This window comes from Saccostrea cucullata, unplaced genomic scaffold, assembly GCF_032062105.1.
Source record: "Saccostrea cucullata isolate Sc308-1 unplaced genomic scaffold, CSIRO_AGI_Scuc_v1 ctg219, whole genome shotgun sequence".
In the NCBI taxonomy this organism is placed as follows: Eukaryota; Metazoa; Mollusca; class Bivalvia; order Ostreida; family Ostreidae; genus Saccostrea; species Saccostrea cuccullata.
Window position 1 is genome coordinate 415630 of NW_026936054.1, and position 14896 is coordinate 430525.

A 14896-nucleotide genomic window follows, 5' to 3' on the forward strand; every position below is an offset into this window, starting at 1 on the left:
AAGAAACATAACTTGAATATTTTGTTTCATTTGAAGTAGATTTATTTTCATCTTATTATTTTTTTAACATTTCATTAATGAACTGCAAATAATGCATACTCCATGTACCCATTTAAAAAATGTACTTTGGAAAAAAAAATGAATGAGAATTTTAACTTTTTGCAGCTACAATGTAAACTTTTGATTTTTTTTTATATTTCGTAAAGAAAAAAGTAAATCTGTTAATTTATAAACAACAAGCACTTGTTCGTTTTTATTTATACTATTTTCTAATTACTTTTTTTTTCCTCTGTGAGATTTAAAAGGCAGTCAAATAGGTCCATTTTGACATCATCTGTTGTGTTATTTTTTTTTTCTATAGCTTTTGCTGCAGTTGAAATTTTTTTTCCAGCTCTGATTTTTTTGGTTCGAATTTGAATTTATGTCTGCTGTTATCGGGCAGTAAGCCTGAAAAATCTAATCAAATAAACATATATTCATATACATTGTAAAGCTTTCATGTAGAAAGTGCGTTTCGAAGTTTGCTTTTAAGGATTAGCGATGCTAAACATCATATTTTGAAAAAAATAATTCCTACAGTTCGGGTATTTCTTTTGACGCCGCCATATCGAAACTCTAGTAATCCTACTGTATGGCTGGGTTAGCTTGGGTAGAGTTCATAAGCTCATATGACGTAATTTGAGTAGTAACTATGGTCGTTCGATTGAAACTCAAGTAACTCGAGTACGTACTCGGGTACGAATCGAAGTCGCCCTTCATGGCACCTGATTTCACCTCTGATGTTTCGGAGGTCCGTGATTGCTCTGCTCCTATTTATGTTCCCCAAACGAAGTTGGGGAACATATTGTTTTTACTCTGTTTCTTATTAAGGTCTTCCGACTTCCTTCGGAAGACCTTACTGTTTTTCTTATGTTTCCTATTATTATTATTTTTCCCTTTTCATAGTACACGTGATTTCTCCGAAACTACTGAACCGATTTCAAAGATTTTTTCAGGAATGATGCATTGTTGTAATATCTCCAGACCTTTTTTTCATTTTTTTGAAAATCACTTCCGGTCGCATTTTTTGTCCGATTTTCTTTTTTTAAGTTGTCATTTTGTCCAAGCATCTTCTTGTAAACCACTCAAGATTGAATCATGATATTTTCAGGGATTATAAAACATCTTATTCAGTTATGCATGACGTCTTTTAATTTTGCATCCGTCACTTCCGGTCGACACAGGAAGGGATGTTTAATTTTAAGATTTTTTGAAAAATTTAACGGGATTGATTAAAGGTAAATAGAACATATATTTTTATTCACAATCCTCAACAAAAAGCATCCATCAGAAGTACTTCCGGTAAAAACCGGATGTAGTCGAAAATTCAAAGTTTTTCCTTTGAGTCAAAATAAATCAAATAAAACGATTGAATTTGAGTTTTTCAATTTTTTTCTGACTTGCTGACTGTGATGTCAGCCGGAAATAATGCCGGAATTGTCAAAAGTCGTCAAATGACGTCACTTCCGGTCAAAACGCGTAATTACTTTTGCACCGAGAATAGTTTGGCAAGAAATATACAACAAAAGTTGTGCGTAATTATGAGAGCTTTCATATAAGATTAAGGAAAAGGGGCTGGCCCCTATAATTAGGCCAGGGGTAAATAGATCATAAACGTTTTTTTTTCTGAGAGCTAAAAATATTAATTTTTTAATGGTAACAGTTATACTATGAAAAATTTTATCTGAAATCATTTCGAATTGATGAAAAACCCTGTCATTTGGTATAAAGATAAACAAACTCCAAGCTATATTTGTTTTTTATAAAACAAATATGTGGGAAACCTTACATGGACAAGTTGTCTAGCTACTGTAGCCAGCCAAGCCTTTACTGTGCCACTAACGCACAGTTTTAGCAGGGACCTATATACTAACATAGGTCACTGGTTTTAGTTGATGCATCAGTAAGATATAGTGCTGATTCGGTGTTTCTCTGTTTTCTTTTTATGCAAGTAATTTAAAATGTGATGTATAGTACATAACAAAAGGTGAAATCAAAATGGGTTTTTTTTCTGCATTTGTATAGGTGTAAACAACGCGCGGCATTGTGGGAAACGGGAAGGTACTAAAGACTTGATATGCTAAAATCCTGATTTGACCTGATTAAAAATTGTCAGTAATATTCCAAACAAATGAATTCTTGTATAACATAATGCATCATAGTCAAAGGTCTTTAAAATAAGACATTTTAAGTACTCAATATTATCATTTAATTTAAAATAAAAACATCGGGTAATTTCAGGTCTTTAGTACATCCGGGTTTCAGTGTGTCCCATCGAAATCGGCAAATCGGACACATGTTCAAGATGTTGATCATGTTTACAAAGTGAAGTTGAGGATTTTCTCACCATACAAGCCGTATGTAAACATGCACGGACATTTTATCTGCAGCTCAAAGTACTTTATCAATCCTCTGGAGCATTATTCTAAGCAAAATTATCCGATTTATATATTCTTGTGTGAATTGTTTACGAGGAAATTCCGACTGTCACAGTAATAAACAAGGATGAACACTCTTGACTCTGTATCGGATTCCCCGGTGATAATTGTATCGAATGATTAAAGAGCTGACGGTTACATTTTAATTTATGATAGGCGTGGACCATGGGAATGAATTCGAAGGTAAGATTTTTGTTTACCTAAAATTTACATTATATTACTATGGCAGCTTAGAGCATTTATCAGCTGTCGATATCTTTAGAAATACACAGACACAGCGATATATTAACTGTTTTACAGTTCAGACGCTCTCAGTTAGCCTTTTAAAATCCCCACAGCTTTAAATTTTATTTAAATATGCGTGAGCATGTAATTTCAACAAGACTTGCTTTCAACATGTTCAAAACAAAATGTTTTTCAACTAATAATATGTTGACGGGTGTGATGTTAGGGTATGATAAGCATGGTAAGGGCAGATACTTATTCACTTTTAATTTAGATCAGGCTTGTCAAACCGCACTAGACATTTGGTGCATCGATGCATGTTCGCATGGACTGAGTTCAATTCAAATTATTTTAATTCGAATTAATTTACTGCGCATTAAATTACTTTGCATTAGCTCCTTGTGTACACACTAACATGACTAAGGTAAGCTAATTCCAATTAAATTTGAGGCATGTGAAATGGCAAAATTAAGTCAAATGCTACATGTTGGTGGTCAGCTTTAAGTACTTGTGCTATTTTTGAGTGAAAAACTAAGGAAAATATAGTGTTAATCACTAAAATGTGAAAACAGACACTGTGACATTATGTCAAGTACATCTGTTTATGCCTAAGGTGACATGATTTGTAAATGATGTCATAAAAGCCTAACTGAAGCCTGCATGACTGTCAAAGTAAAATTTTTATTCGATTTGGTTACTTTGCACTATAATTAGCTGTCATGTGAACACAGTTTGATTCGCATTAGTTTGATTTGCATTTAATTTAGTTTACTTCGCAATAATTTACTGCGAATTAAACTCTCCGTCTGAACAGGGCACTAGACTCTAAAGTCACATGACGTCGTAGTGTAAGTTTGGCCTACAATACCACTTTAAAGCTTGAATGTAGCTCAAAGAAGCAAAGCACTGTGGGTCCAAAGTTACTGCAGAAAAAAAATTAGTATAATTTATTGACAAAAAAATTGCACACAATATAATATTGCTCAGTTAATTAAATCAATATTTTATTATGTCATATGTATGTTTCTTAGTTAAATTGCAAAAGAAATTTGAAAAAAAAAAATGTAATAGTAGAGTTTGCTTTTTTTTGTGATAAGGCTGCAGAAATGGTTTGTGTGTTAATTAGTCTATTGAAAATTTTTCAGTCATTTTATGATGCCACCACTTGGGATAGTAAGCTGCAAATATAGACTTGTACTCAGCACTTATTGCCTTTGAGAAGTAAGGGATCCTTTTCGTGTCAACACCCACACCTACTGTGACACAGAATCTCGGTTTATACAGTCTCTTTGGAGTAACCTGTCTCTAGCATTTAGCAGTAAGTATCAGCTTCTTATTGATACTTTGATTGATAATGTTATCATGAGAATCTCACTCATTCACTCATTTAATATATACTGGTGAATAGCTTCAATATGGACCTTTACTTGGAACTCAGGGTCATTATCCTAACATCTACTGTGAGGTTTTTAGGGTCTAATTCACTACAAATGTTGGGTGCATGGTTAGGGAACATAACTGCGTACATGTTTTTGTCTTAGGTTTGATGCAGTGAATTAAAATCAAGCCCAGCTTCATGATTATACATAGCGATTGCCCTACCACTAGGCTACCATAACAGACAATGATGTATTTGGGTTATATAGTAAAAAACGCTTAGGCAAACACTTATAATGAAAAGAAGCTTATCGAAAATTGAATTTTATTCCCAGTCTTTTTAAAATATATATGGAAAACTAAATGGTGTCCTGATAAGGCAACTTGTTAAAGTGTGTGTTAGGAACAATGTGCAAACACAGTGTTCTCAACACTGTTAGGCTAAGGCAACTTAGAACAACATGCAGTTGTGCTGATGCTCAACATGCTGCCATGCTAAGGCCATTCCAAGTTTTTTCTATGTTTAGCGTCCGTGTGAGCCTTGGTTTTTGACACCCCATGTTAGAAAAAGCAGTCACAACATCAGGAGTCCTGAAATTGATTAATTTTGGCAAAATTGTTGAATTTGTCAATTTCTCCAAATAATTCTGTACAGTAAGTTATATTTGGTGCATTGTAAGCATTTATTCCCTTGTTTTTGCTTAAGAATAGACATTTCTTCTATTAAAGTAGTTTAGTTAGATCAAATCATTGAAAATCATTTTAATCCTGTGTTTTATGTTTTGGCTTCTGTGTTGTTGTTTTTTTTTTGCGAATAGATTGGTAGGTTTTTGAAAGATGGGTGGACGCTAAACAGAGAAAAAACTTGGAATGGCCTAATACAACTTTACACAATCTATTTATATGTGTAAGCTTGACGGCGTAGTGTAAACAGCCTGCTGAAACTTTGTTACACACGCACTAAGTACATTGTCACTGTGTTGTCATAAGCACACTAGCCCATTCTCATATTAGCGTGACAGCACATTTTTACTTCACGCTAGCATGTAAGTGTCTTAAACAATTAGCATGCTGTCATAAACTTCGTAGCATGGTGTTTTAAATGAGCTAGAGCAGCATTGTTACTTTGCGCTAGCTTATTGTTTCTTATGCGATGCTGTTTTGTCAGTTCATTAGTGCATTGTTCCTAATGTGCTGTAACACCTTTATGAATGGCCTTATCCTGACACATAAAAAATCATAACCAGATACCATCTTTCTGACTGATTAGTCGGTAAACAACTGTTAACCATTACCATTCCTAATAAATTTTGACATGAACAAGTTATGTACATACCCTTTATTTGAAATCATGAAAAACTAATATGTTATTTATTACATCCTCAAATGACTGCCTGTAAACCTAAATTTATAAATGATTATAGAGTAGTTTAACAAATAATACACATGCAGAAACGTGACAGTATACATTTATTGACTGAGTTCGAGGGCAACATGCGTTTTGTCGGACCAAAGAACCAAACTGTCTGCCCGAGGCCATAAGGCCGAAGGCAGACGGTTTGGTTCGAGGGTCCGACAAAACGCATTTTGCCCGAGAACTCTGTCAAAAAATGTTTGTAATACCTTTCATTTTATTATATTTTTTGACATACATGTATTTTGTACTATATTCCGTAATATAACATTAGATCTGTCATTGTTTAAAACCAAAGAATGAAAATGGGATTAAGCTCCGCCCATTCTGTGACGTAAGCGGTCCAACATCTCTCCGAGCGGTCCAACATCGATTTTTTTATGCCCGCTCAGCAAAACATTAAAAATTTTAGACTTTTTAGCTCTACTGGTCAGAGACCAGAAGAGCTTATGCGATAGTAATGCGTCCGTCTGTCTAGCTGTCCGTCTGTCTGTAAACAATTTTTCAAAACGCTACTCCTCCTAATTTTAGTCTGATTTCAATATAACTTGACACACAAGTAGACTACACTAAGATACATAGAATAGTGCATGGGTTTTTAATTTCAATGAACGGTGTTGCCATGGTTACTAAAAATAGAATTTTCTGTGAAATTCCTTTAAAACGCTACTCCTTCCACAGTTTTGGTCTGATTTCAATATACTTTGGCACACAAGTAGACAACACTAAAAGACATAGAATAGTGCATCGGTTTTTGATTTCGATGAACAGTGTTGCCATGGTTACTAAAAATAGAATTTTCTGTGAAATTTCTTTTAAAACGCTACTCCTTCCACAGTTTTGGTCTGATTTCAATATAACTTGGCACACTAGTAGACTACACTAAGATACATAGAATAGTGAATCGGTTTTTGATTTCGATGAACGGTGTTGCCATGGTTACTAAAAATAGAATTTTCTGTGAAATTCCTTTAAAACGCTACTTCTTCTACAGTTTTGGTCTGATTTCAATATAACTTGGCACACAAGTAGGCTACATTAAGATACATAGAATAGTGCATCGGTTTTTAATTTCGATGAACGGTGTTGCCATGGTTACTATAAATAGAATTTTCTGTGAAATTCCTTAAAAACGCTACTTCTTCTACAGTTCTAGTTTGATTTCAATATAACTTGGCACACAAGTAGACTACACTAAGATACATAGAATTGTGCATCAGTTTTTAATTTCGATGAACGATGTTGCCATGGTTACTAAAAATAGAATTTTCTGTGAAATTCCTTAAAAACGCTACTTTTTCTACAGTTTTGGTCTGATTTCAATATAACTTGGCACACTAGTAGACTACACTAAGATACATAGAATAGTGCATCGGTTTTTAATTTCGATGAACGATGTTGCCATGGTTACTAAAAATAGAATTTTCTGTGAAATTCTTTAAAAACGCTACTCCTTCTACAGTTTTGGTCTGATTTCAGTATAACTTGGCACACAAGTAGACTACCCTAAGATACATAGAATAGTGCATCGGTTTCTGATTTCAATGAACGGTGTTACCATGGTTACTAAAAATAGAATTTTCTGTGAAATTCCTTAAAAACGCTACTCCTTCTACAGTTCTAGTTTGATTTCAAAATAAGTTGGCACACAAGTAGACTACACAAAGATACATAAAATAGTGCAATGGTTTTTGATAAGTGCATACCAGTAGAGCTACAGTCTCGACAGAGACTTCTGGTTTTCTGTATAGATTTGTATAGTAACAATTTTTTAAAGGTATAACAATATCTTATAACTAAGTTTGATGGTTTCTGGTTTTCTGTATAGATTTGTATAGTAACAATTTTTTAAAGGCATAACAATATCTTATAACTAAGTTTGATGGTTTATCTTATCTGATAAGTTGTACTTAAAAAAAAAAATCAATTTCTTTTGATAGGTGTGACTTTCATCTGAGTACTGAAATTTGATGCCAAGCATGATCATGATGTGCCAGAAGAGCCTCTTTTGGGAGATGACAAAGAATAAACAGCAGAATGAAATTGAAACAATCAACTGAATCAAGTCTCAGTTTAAGAAGATGATTTTAAATATATCATATTTAAATTTTGATTTGAGAAACAGACATAAATCCAAAAATATGATTATATCAATTGCTTTCAGTTTTTCAAGATAAATAGATTTTGTTGCAAAATCTAATATGTTTAATTTGGAATAAATGTTCTTTTAAATATTTGTCAGATCTTGCATGTTTACATCTGTATTGAGGTCTTCCGCTTCCAAGGGAAGACATACCAATTCTAATGGTAAAGATGATAGAGGTCTGTCTTCAGTGGCAATATATAAGATCTAATATGTGTATTTTTACAGTATAATTGAAGGAACATTGCTATCTTGGCATAAACAACTAAAGCATTAACAAATGTGCATGATTCAGAACAAAGGACATGTTATTTCAAACACAAGATCAAAGAGATGTCCAGTCACATTTCAAAGTCAACAAAGCACAAAATCTGTTTACAGTTTAGCTCATATGAGCTAAAGCTGTAGTAAAATTTTGAAAATCCACCCATTATCATCTTTATCTTAAATTCTTCAGAATTTCATTTCCTTCTCAGAACGACTGGACAAAGTTAAGTTAAACTTGGCACAGAGCATTCTTTAGTGTAGATTTCTGTGATTTAGTGATTTTCATAGGGTCACATTGACCAGCATTTTTCTCAAAATTGCTTTTAGACAGAAACATAATATTTTCAGTGATGATACAGCTTCATGTGCTGATGTGACACATACCTCTCTCTTTCTCCGGAAGTGCAGCATGTCGGCGCTCGCTATGGCTTGTAAAAAATCCCATCAGGGATTTAGAAAATGTTCACACCTTTTCTGCAATATCTTTTTACATGTTAATATTTTGTAAAGACATTAAGAACAAAAGTTGTGAAGAATATCACGATCTTTCAAAGGATTTCAACTATAAAGGGCTTGCCCCTATAATTAAGGACTTAGAGGGACCAAAATTTTTTCCTTAATATCTGAAAAAAAAATTTGAATTTGTAATACGTCAAAGAAGCAAAGTTGTTCAAAATGTCAAGCTTAATCTATTGAATTCGTCAAAATGCGTCTGGTGACGTTTTCCGGTCAAACCGAAAATCATCAGAAAGTGCATATTTTTGTCATTCTTGACAAGGTTTTGGGTAACATACAGTCAAGGGACATAATTATTCGCCACTTTCAAAATGGCCGCCAAAAACGCACGTCCGCTTTACGAAGTTTCTTTAATGTTTATGGTCGATAGAATTAAAATCTTACCTCAGTATTTGGTCAGATTTCCTTTCATTTTGATAACTTCCCTTACTCGTCCTGGAATGGAGCTATAAAGGTCTTGAATATAGTTTATCGGAATGTTTTCCCACACGGTCCGAATTTCAGCCATCAGATCTTGTTGCGAGTGTATGACATGAATACGAGATTCTAATGCTCTTTTCATACGTAACCAAATATTCTCAATAATGTTCAAATCTGGTGATTGTGCTGGCCATTTTGATGTATTAACATTGTTATTTACCATGTAATCTTTAACAATTTTTGCCCGATGAACAGGAGCATTGTCGTCCATGAAAACGTAATCGCTGTTTGGGAAATGCCTCGCAATAACTGGCCAAATATTGTCTTCAATAATTTCTAAGTATTTTTGAGCATTTATATTACCTTGTACATCAGTTAATGTGCCCACACTTTGATAACATACACATCCCCAGATCATGACACTAAGCCTTCGCCGCGGAGCAGGGCACACGAGCTGCGGGTTATATTTCTCGTCCGCTTTTCTCCACACATACACCTTCTTGTTGTCCCCAACAACGATTTGACTGTCATTGCTAAATATCCATTTACACCATTCTTGCTGAACTGTCCAATTTTTTCTATCCTTACACCACTTAATACGTTCTTTCTTGTTTACTTCACGAACTTGTACCTTCTTCTTTGAAACTCTCCTTACATAATCCAACTGTCTGATTTTTCTCTCCACAGTCTTTGTACAAAATTTACGATCCCTATTGTCATTAATTATGCCAGTAATATCTTTTTAAGTTTGTCGTCTGTTCTCCTTTATAACCCGAGAAAGTTTGTTAGTGTCTCTTTCTGTGAATAAAGACTTCCGGCCTCTTCCTGGACGATTTTTTACATCAAGATGTTGATTAAATTTCTTTATAACACTTCTCACCGTAGATCTGGGTATTCCTAAAGTCCTTGATAAATTTGACACATTTTTGTTAACTTTGAACGAGTTTATGATAAGTTCCCTGACTTCTACACTGAGTTCTTTACCCTTTCGACCCATTTCTAAACACCGGTGTTTACATTTAATATACTGACAGCAGACGACTAAAATATTGTGTATACGTCATCAATTTTAGTGTTACAACACAAAGATAAAAATAGATTGGGAAAATCTTTTGTCTAAAAATAGCGCTCAGCCCTACTTTACCGAACATGCGAGAAAACGTGACGCGATTTAGGCGGAAGTGGCGAATAATTATGTCCCTTGACTGTATATCACTGAAGGCATTAAACTTAATTTTTTGTCAATTCACATCACTTTTGGTCAAACCAGAAGTAGCCAAAAAAGCTTATTTTGAAGGTTTTGACTCAAAATTGAAATTATAAAGTCACTGGAGACAACTTAGCTCATTGCTTTCTTTTTTGTTGACGTCACTTCCGGTCAAAACAGGACGGAAGACCTACTCGTTGCTTTGCAACGAGCTTTGCTCTAGTTAAGGTCTTCCGACTTCCTTCGGAAGACCTTATTGTTTTCCTGCTGTTTTTTATTATTATTATTATTATTATTATTATTCTATTTTCATAGTACAGCCGATATCTCAGCTATGCGTGGACAGATTTCAAAGATTTTCTTAGGGGAGATGCATCATAAGAATATCTCCAGACGTGTTTTTCATTTTTTCGAAATTCACTTCCGTTCGCGATTTTTGGGGATTTTTGTATTTTTTAAAAGGCATTTTGTCCAGCAGTTTTCTCGAGAACGGCTAAAGATATGAAAGTGAAACTCGCTGAGGTGATAGATCATTGAACTCCATTATGGGCAACGACCTTTATTTTTCGTCGTCGGCACTTCCGGTCGTAAACGGAAGTGAATTCAAAAAGTCACATTTCTCAACTTTTTTGTGTTTCAATACTTTTCTTTAGTATTTACAGGGTTTATAGTGTGTGTTATGAGAATTCTAAATATATATTAAGTATCTCGATGCGTGCATATATTGAAAAGATATGACCAAACCAAACTTTGACCCAGTGTCGGGGGTTCGAATCCCGCTGTGGGCGTTTCAATTTTTTTTCTTTGTTTATTTCTTTTTTCAGTTCCAAATGGCTTTTATCTCTTTTATAAAACGTATGGAATATTTTGCCGATTTTTAAAAGCTATTTTTGAGATATTTTGAGGAATACCTGTAAATATCATGATGCATGCGGAGAGACTGCTGTGAATAAATGTAAACAATAAAATACATTCTGAAATCTATTTCATGGGATGTCGCATCATAGAACTCTAACGAAAAGTCGGTCGGAAGACCGCTTGTTGCTTTAGCAACAAGAACGCATCTAGTTATTATTATTTTTCTTCTTGGGAAAATTTTGTCCGCGAATGATCTTGTAAAGTACACATCCGATTAAGGGGAAACCTTTTTAGGATAAGTAGACATGTTATGTAGATATGCGGAACGAAGGTCATTTTGCGCGCACGTGCTTGCAAGAGCGCGCACGTGCAACACGTGAAATGACCAATATACTTGAAATTGCCGAAACTTTTACATTTTTTGATGTAATGCTTTGATATTTAGAATATATAGACATATTATGAATGTTGATAAGATGACATTGTCAACATGCCATTTTGCGAGCACGTGCTTGCAAGAGCGCGCACGTGCAACACGTGAAATGACCAATATAATGGATATAGCCGTAACTTTTCTATTTTTTGATGAAATCTTTTGAAATTTATAATGTAAGTATATATTAGTAGCGTAAACAAGTTGACATGATCAAAAAAGCAAGATCTCACGCGCATGCACGTGCGCTTCGCTCTGATTGGCTGAAACTAAAGTCTCTATATCTTTCTTGTTTTTCGACGAAATCCTATGAAATTTTGAACATAGCCATGCATTAAGATATCCTACAATATGATATATAGCAATTATCATGAAAACACGTGCATGCACGTGTGCTGCAATCTGATTGGCTTAAATTTTAAATAGCTATAACTCCTTTGGTTTTCAACTAAACAGGATGGAATTTGGAACATAGATAGATATAATGAACTTCTACAAGAAGGTATGGTCACAATGCACATGCATACACGTGCGTGTACGTTCGCTGTAATCTGATTGGCTGAAACTTTAAACAGCTATATTTCCCTTGGTTTTCAACCAAACGGGTTGGGATTTAGAACATAGATAGATGTAAGGGACTTCAACAAGAAGATATGGTCACCATGCTCATGTATGCACGTGCGTACACATGAAATGAGACAAATCAAAAATACACTTGAATGAGCGTATTTTTTAATACTTTTGGATTAAATACTTTAATATTTAGTATATAAAATATATATAGATTGTGTAGACAAGATGATATGGTCATTACGCACATGTATTCACATGCGCACGCTTGCAATGCTAAAATTTGAATGAACTTGGCGTTGTTAAAGTCTCAAATGCATATATTTTGTCCTATTTAATGAAGCTGTTACAGGGAATATGGCACCAAAAGGGAGTTGGGAGCGTTTGGGGAACATCTGTAACGGTTCCCGTTACAATTAGCACTAGTTTGTATTGTTTTATATAGACTCTTGATGTTGAATACTATTTGTTATCTCCATATGTTTCATCTTACTTTTCATACTTCTTTAACACCAACAAGTTAAAAAAGGTATTATAACTATGAGAAAAAATCCGCTTATTATTTAATTTTTCAACGTTCTTTCATATAAATTCTGAAATCGTCTATCATATCACAAATTATGTAATTGTTAAGGTTTATAAGACAATGTCATTTACAGTTGCTATGATGTTAATCTGGACTTTTACTTACCTCTCAGGAATGATAATTTTATTATTATCACATGTAAACAAATATTATTAGATTGAATTATTCGATTCATCATGATATAAAGTTGGAACAAAAAGGTATAATGCACTCTTCTAGAAAAAAATACCATGCAACTCCATAATCTTGAGAAAGTCTCCAATCATTTAAGGTTTTCTAACGAAGAGAGAATGTATTTGTTCCAAAAAAAGGGATGTACAATTGTAAACAACAAAATCTCTTTTTACTCGGTATACCAGCCGGAAGAGTAAAAGATGTACTCAAATAAAGCACAATATGTACAAAGAGTTTTTTTTATCATATTTTAAAAAAAAATATGTCCATTTTTGAATCAGTAAGGATATTGTAAAGCTTCTTTAAGAAGTATTTTATAGTTTCGTCTTTAAGGAAGCTCTAAACACGTCACAATAAAGAATTGCAGTTAGGGTATTTTTATGCTGTTTGAGTGATCTGCCCTTAGAAGTGAGATAGAAAAAAGGTTATAACACTGAGTTACACAATTTGTAATAGACTAAAATATGCTCAGCAATATATAAGACCAAAAATAAGTCATTAAATTCATTATTTTCATTAATTTCCCCAATGTAGGTAAACAACAGTGTTTCTGTTCAAAAATACTCCATTATCTTTTAACATTTTCCCTACAGAATTAAGAAAGGTATTCTATGTTGAAAATGAGTTAAATAGTTCCAATATACACACTTTATATGATATACTTTTCTTTAAGTTCAAAAAGCACTCTTTTCTTAGTGTTTAGAGCTTTCTCAAATTGGCATTGACGATAGCTATATAGATGTACTTGAAGAAGACATAGTCAATTATTTAATGTTGTGAGAAATGCAGATAAGATTATCATTCATTTGTAATATTCTTTTAATAAATGACAAGGGAAAGCATTTGCATAACTTTTCGAACAATTGAATTCATATTTGGATGTTTTACTGACTATGGATGACAAACAGCATGTAATGAAACATATGGAGATAACGAACAGTATTTTTAAAAGATCTAACATTTAAACTGCATGACAAACGAGATGACTTCAGCTTTTCCATCATTAACCTTCTTTATTTATGTAGTAATATTCCAATATCATCTGCATTAATTGTTATTTCTCCAAACTTATTCGATATTCAAGAGCATGATCTGAGCATGAGTACGACCAATTTTTAATCCTAATAAGCTACTCACAAATATTTGTTAAAGGAATTTCCATAAAATCGTTTAAAGACAGGATTCCGTAAGTCCTATAGTTATTATAACGACTTTTTAAGCAAATATAACATATCACTTGTGTATTTTGGTTGACTTGTTTTCATACAAGACATGTCCATTCCCTATTACTGCAATGATAATAATGATAAAGTTTAATCTCTCCATTCCACAATGTAGTAATGTTATTGTGATGGAACCATATACAGAGACGTAAACATAGTCATTGGCATCGGCCTTAAAAAAATTAAAATAAATCTTTTATGCAGCAATATACGTACCTTCATCACATGCATACGAAGTTTACATATCTCAGTTGATTACGAGGGGTGTTCAATAAATAATGTCCTCGATGCTCAGAAAGAAGCAAACGACACTTTTCAATGATTTAGTCTTCATGATTTTACTTATTAATCTCCTTTAATTCAAACACATGTCCGTAACATTTTTTATCGAATTTCTGATTGTTTTTAGAACTCATTTTTGGGTATGACCCTTAGTATACTGGAAAATGGCAGATCCAATGATTTCCCGGACTTGTTTTTTTTTTGTTTTTGTTTTTTTTTTTTTTTTTTTTTTTTGTCCTTCTGAAAGGTGTATTTGTCAAGTTTGCAAATAGAAACAAGTCAAAAGGTCAAAGATCTGGCAAATATTGATAATGTGAAAAAACATTAACTTTCTGTTTATCCCGAAAACCCCTTTACTCTTCAAGGCATGCGGATCTGGACGCTGTCATGAAGAAATTCAATGTAGTGGATTCCTGATTCTGGGTCCTTCCTCTTATAAACCTTTTGATCTTTTTGCAAAAAATTGCTTTCTAGACTCCTCCAGATATTAAACTATCTCCCCAAATACGAATTTGAACAACAATACCACTAATATATAAGAAAATTGCATATAAATCTGTCTTTGTTCTCTTGCATACCTTTGCTTTTGTCAGACCTTCGCCGTTTTTATCAAGTATATCTTATGGTAAATTTTGTTTTGATGATTTTAAGCAATAGATTAATGTTCCAATATCTGTTTGAATACAAAACAAACGTGGATAACTACAATTACTGATATTTTGAA

At 33.4% G+C, this 14896-nt stretch overlaps 1 long non-coding RNA gene across 1 annotated transcript; it reads left to right on the forward strand.

Moving 5' to 3' along the window:
- The first annotated feature begins 2027 nt into the window (after positions 1-2027).
- Positions 2028-7729, forward strand: LOC134244671 (uncharacterized). Its single transcript, XR_009987269.1, has 3 exons — positions 2028-2660; positions 3848-4020; positions 7434-7729. It is a non-coding gene; the product is annotated as an uncharacterized LOC134244671 (long non-coding RNA).
- The last annotated feature ends 7167 nt before the right edge of the window (positions 7730-14896 follow it).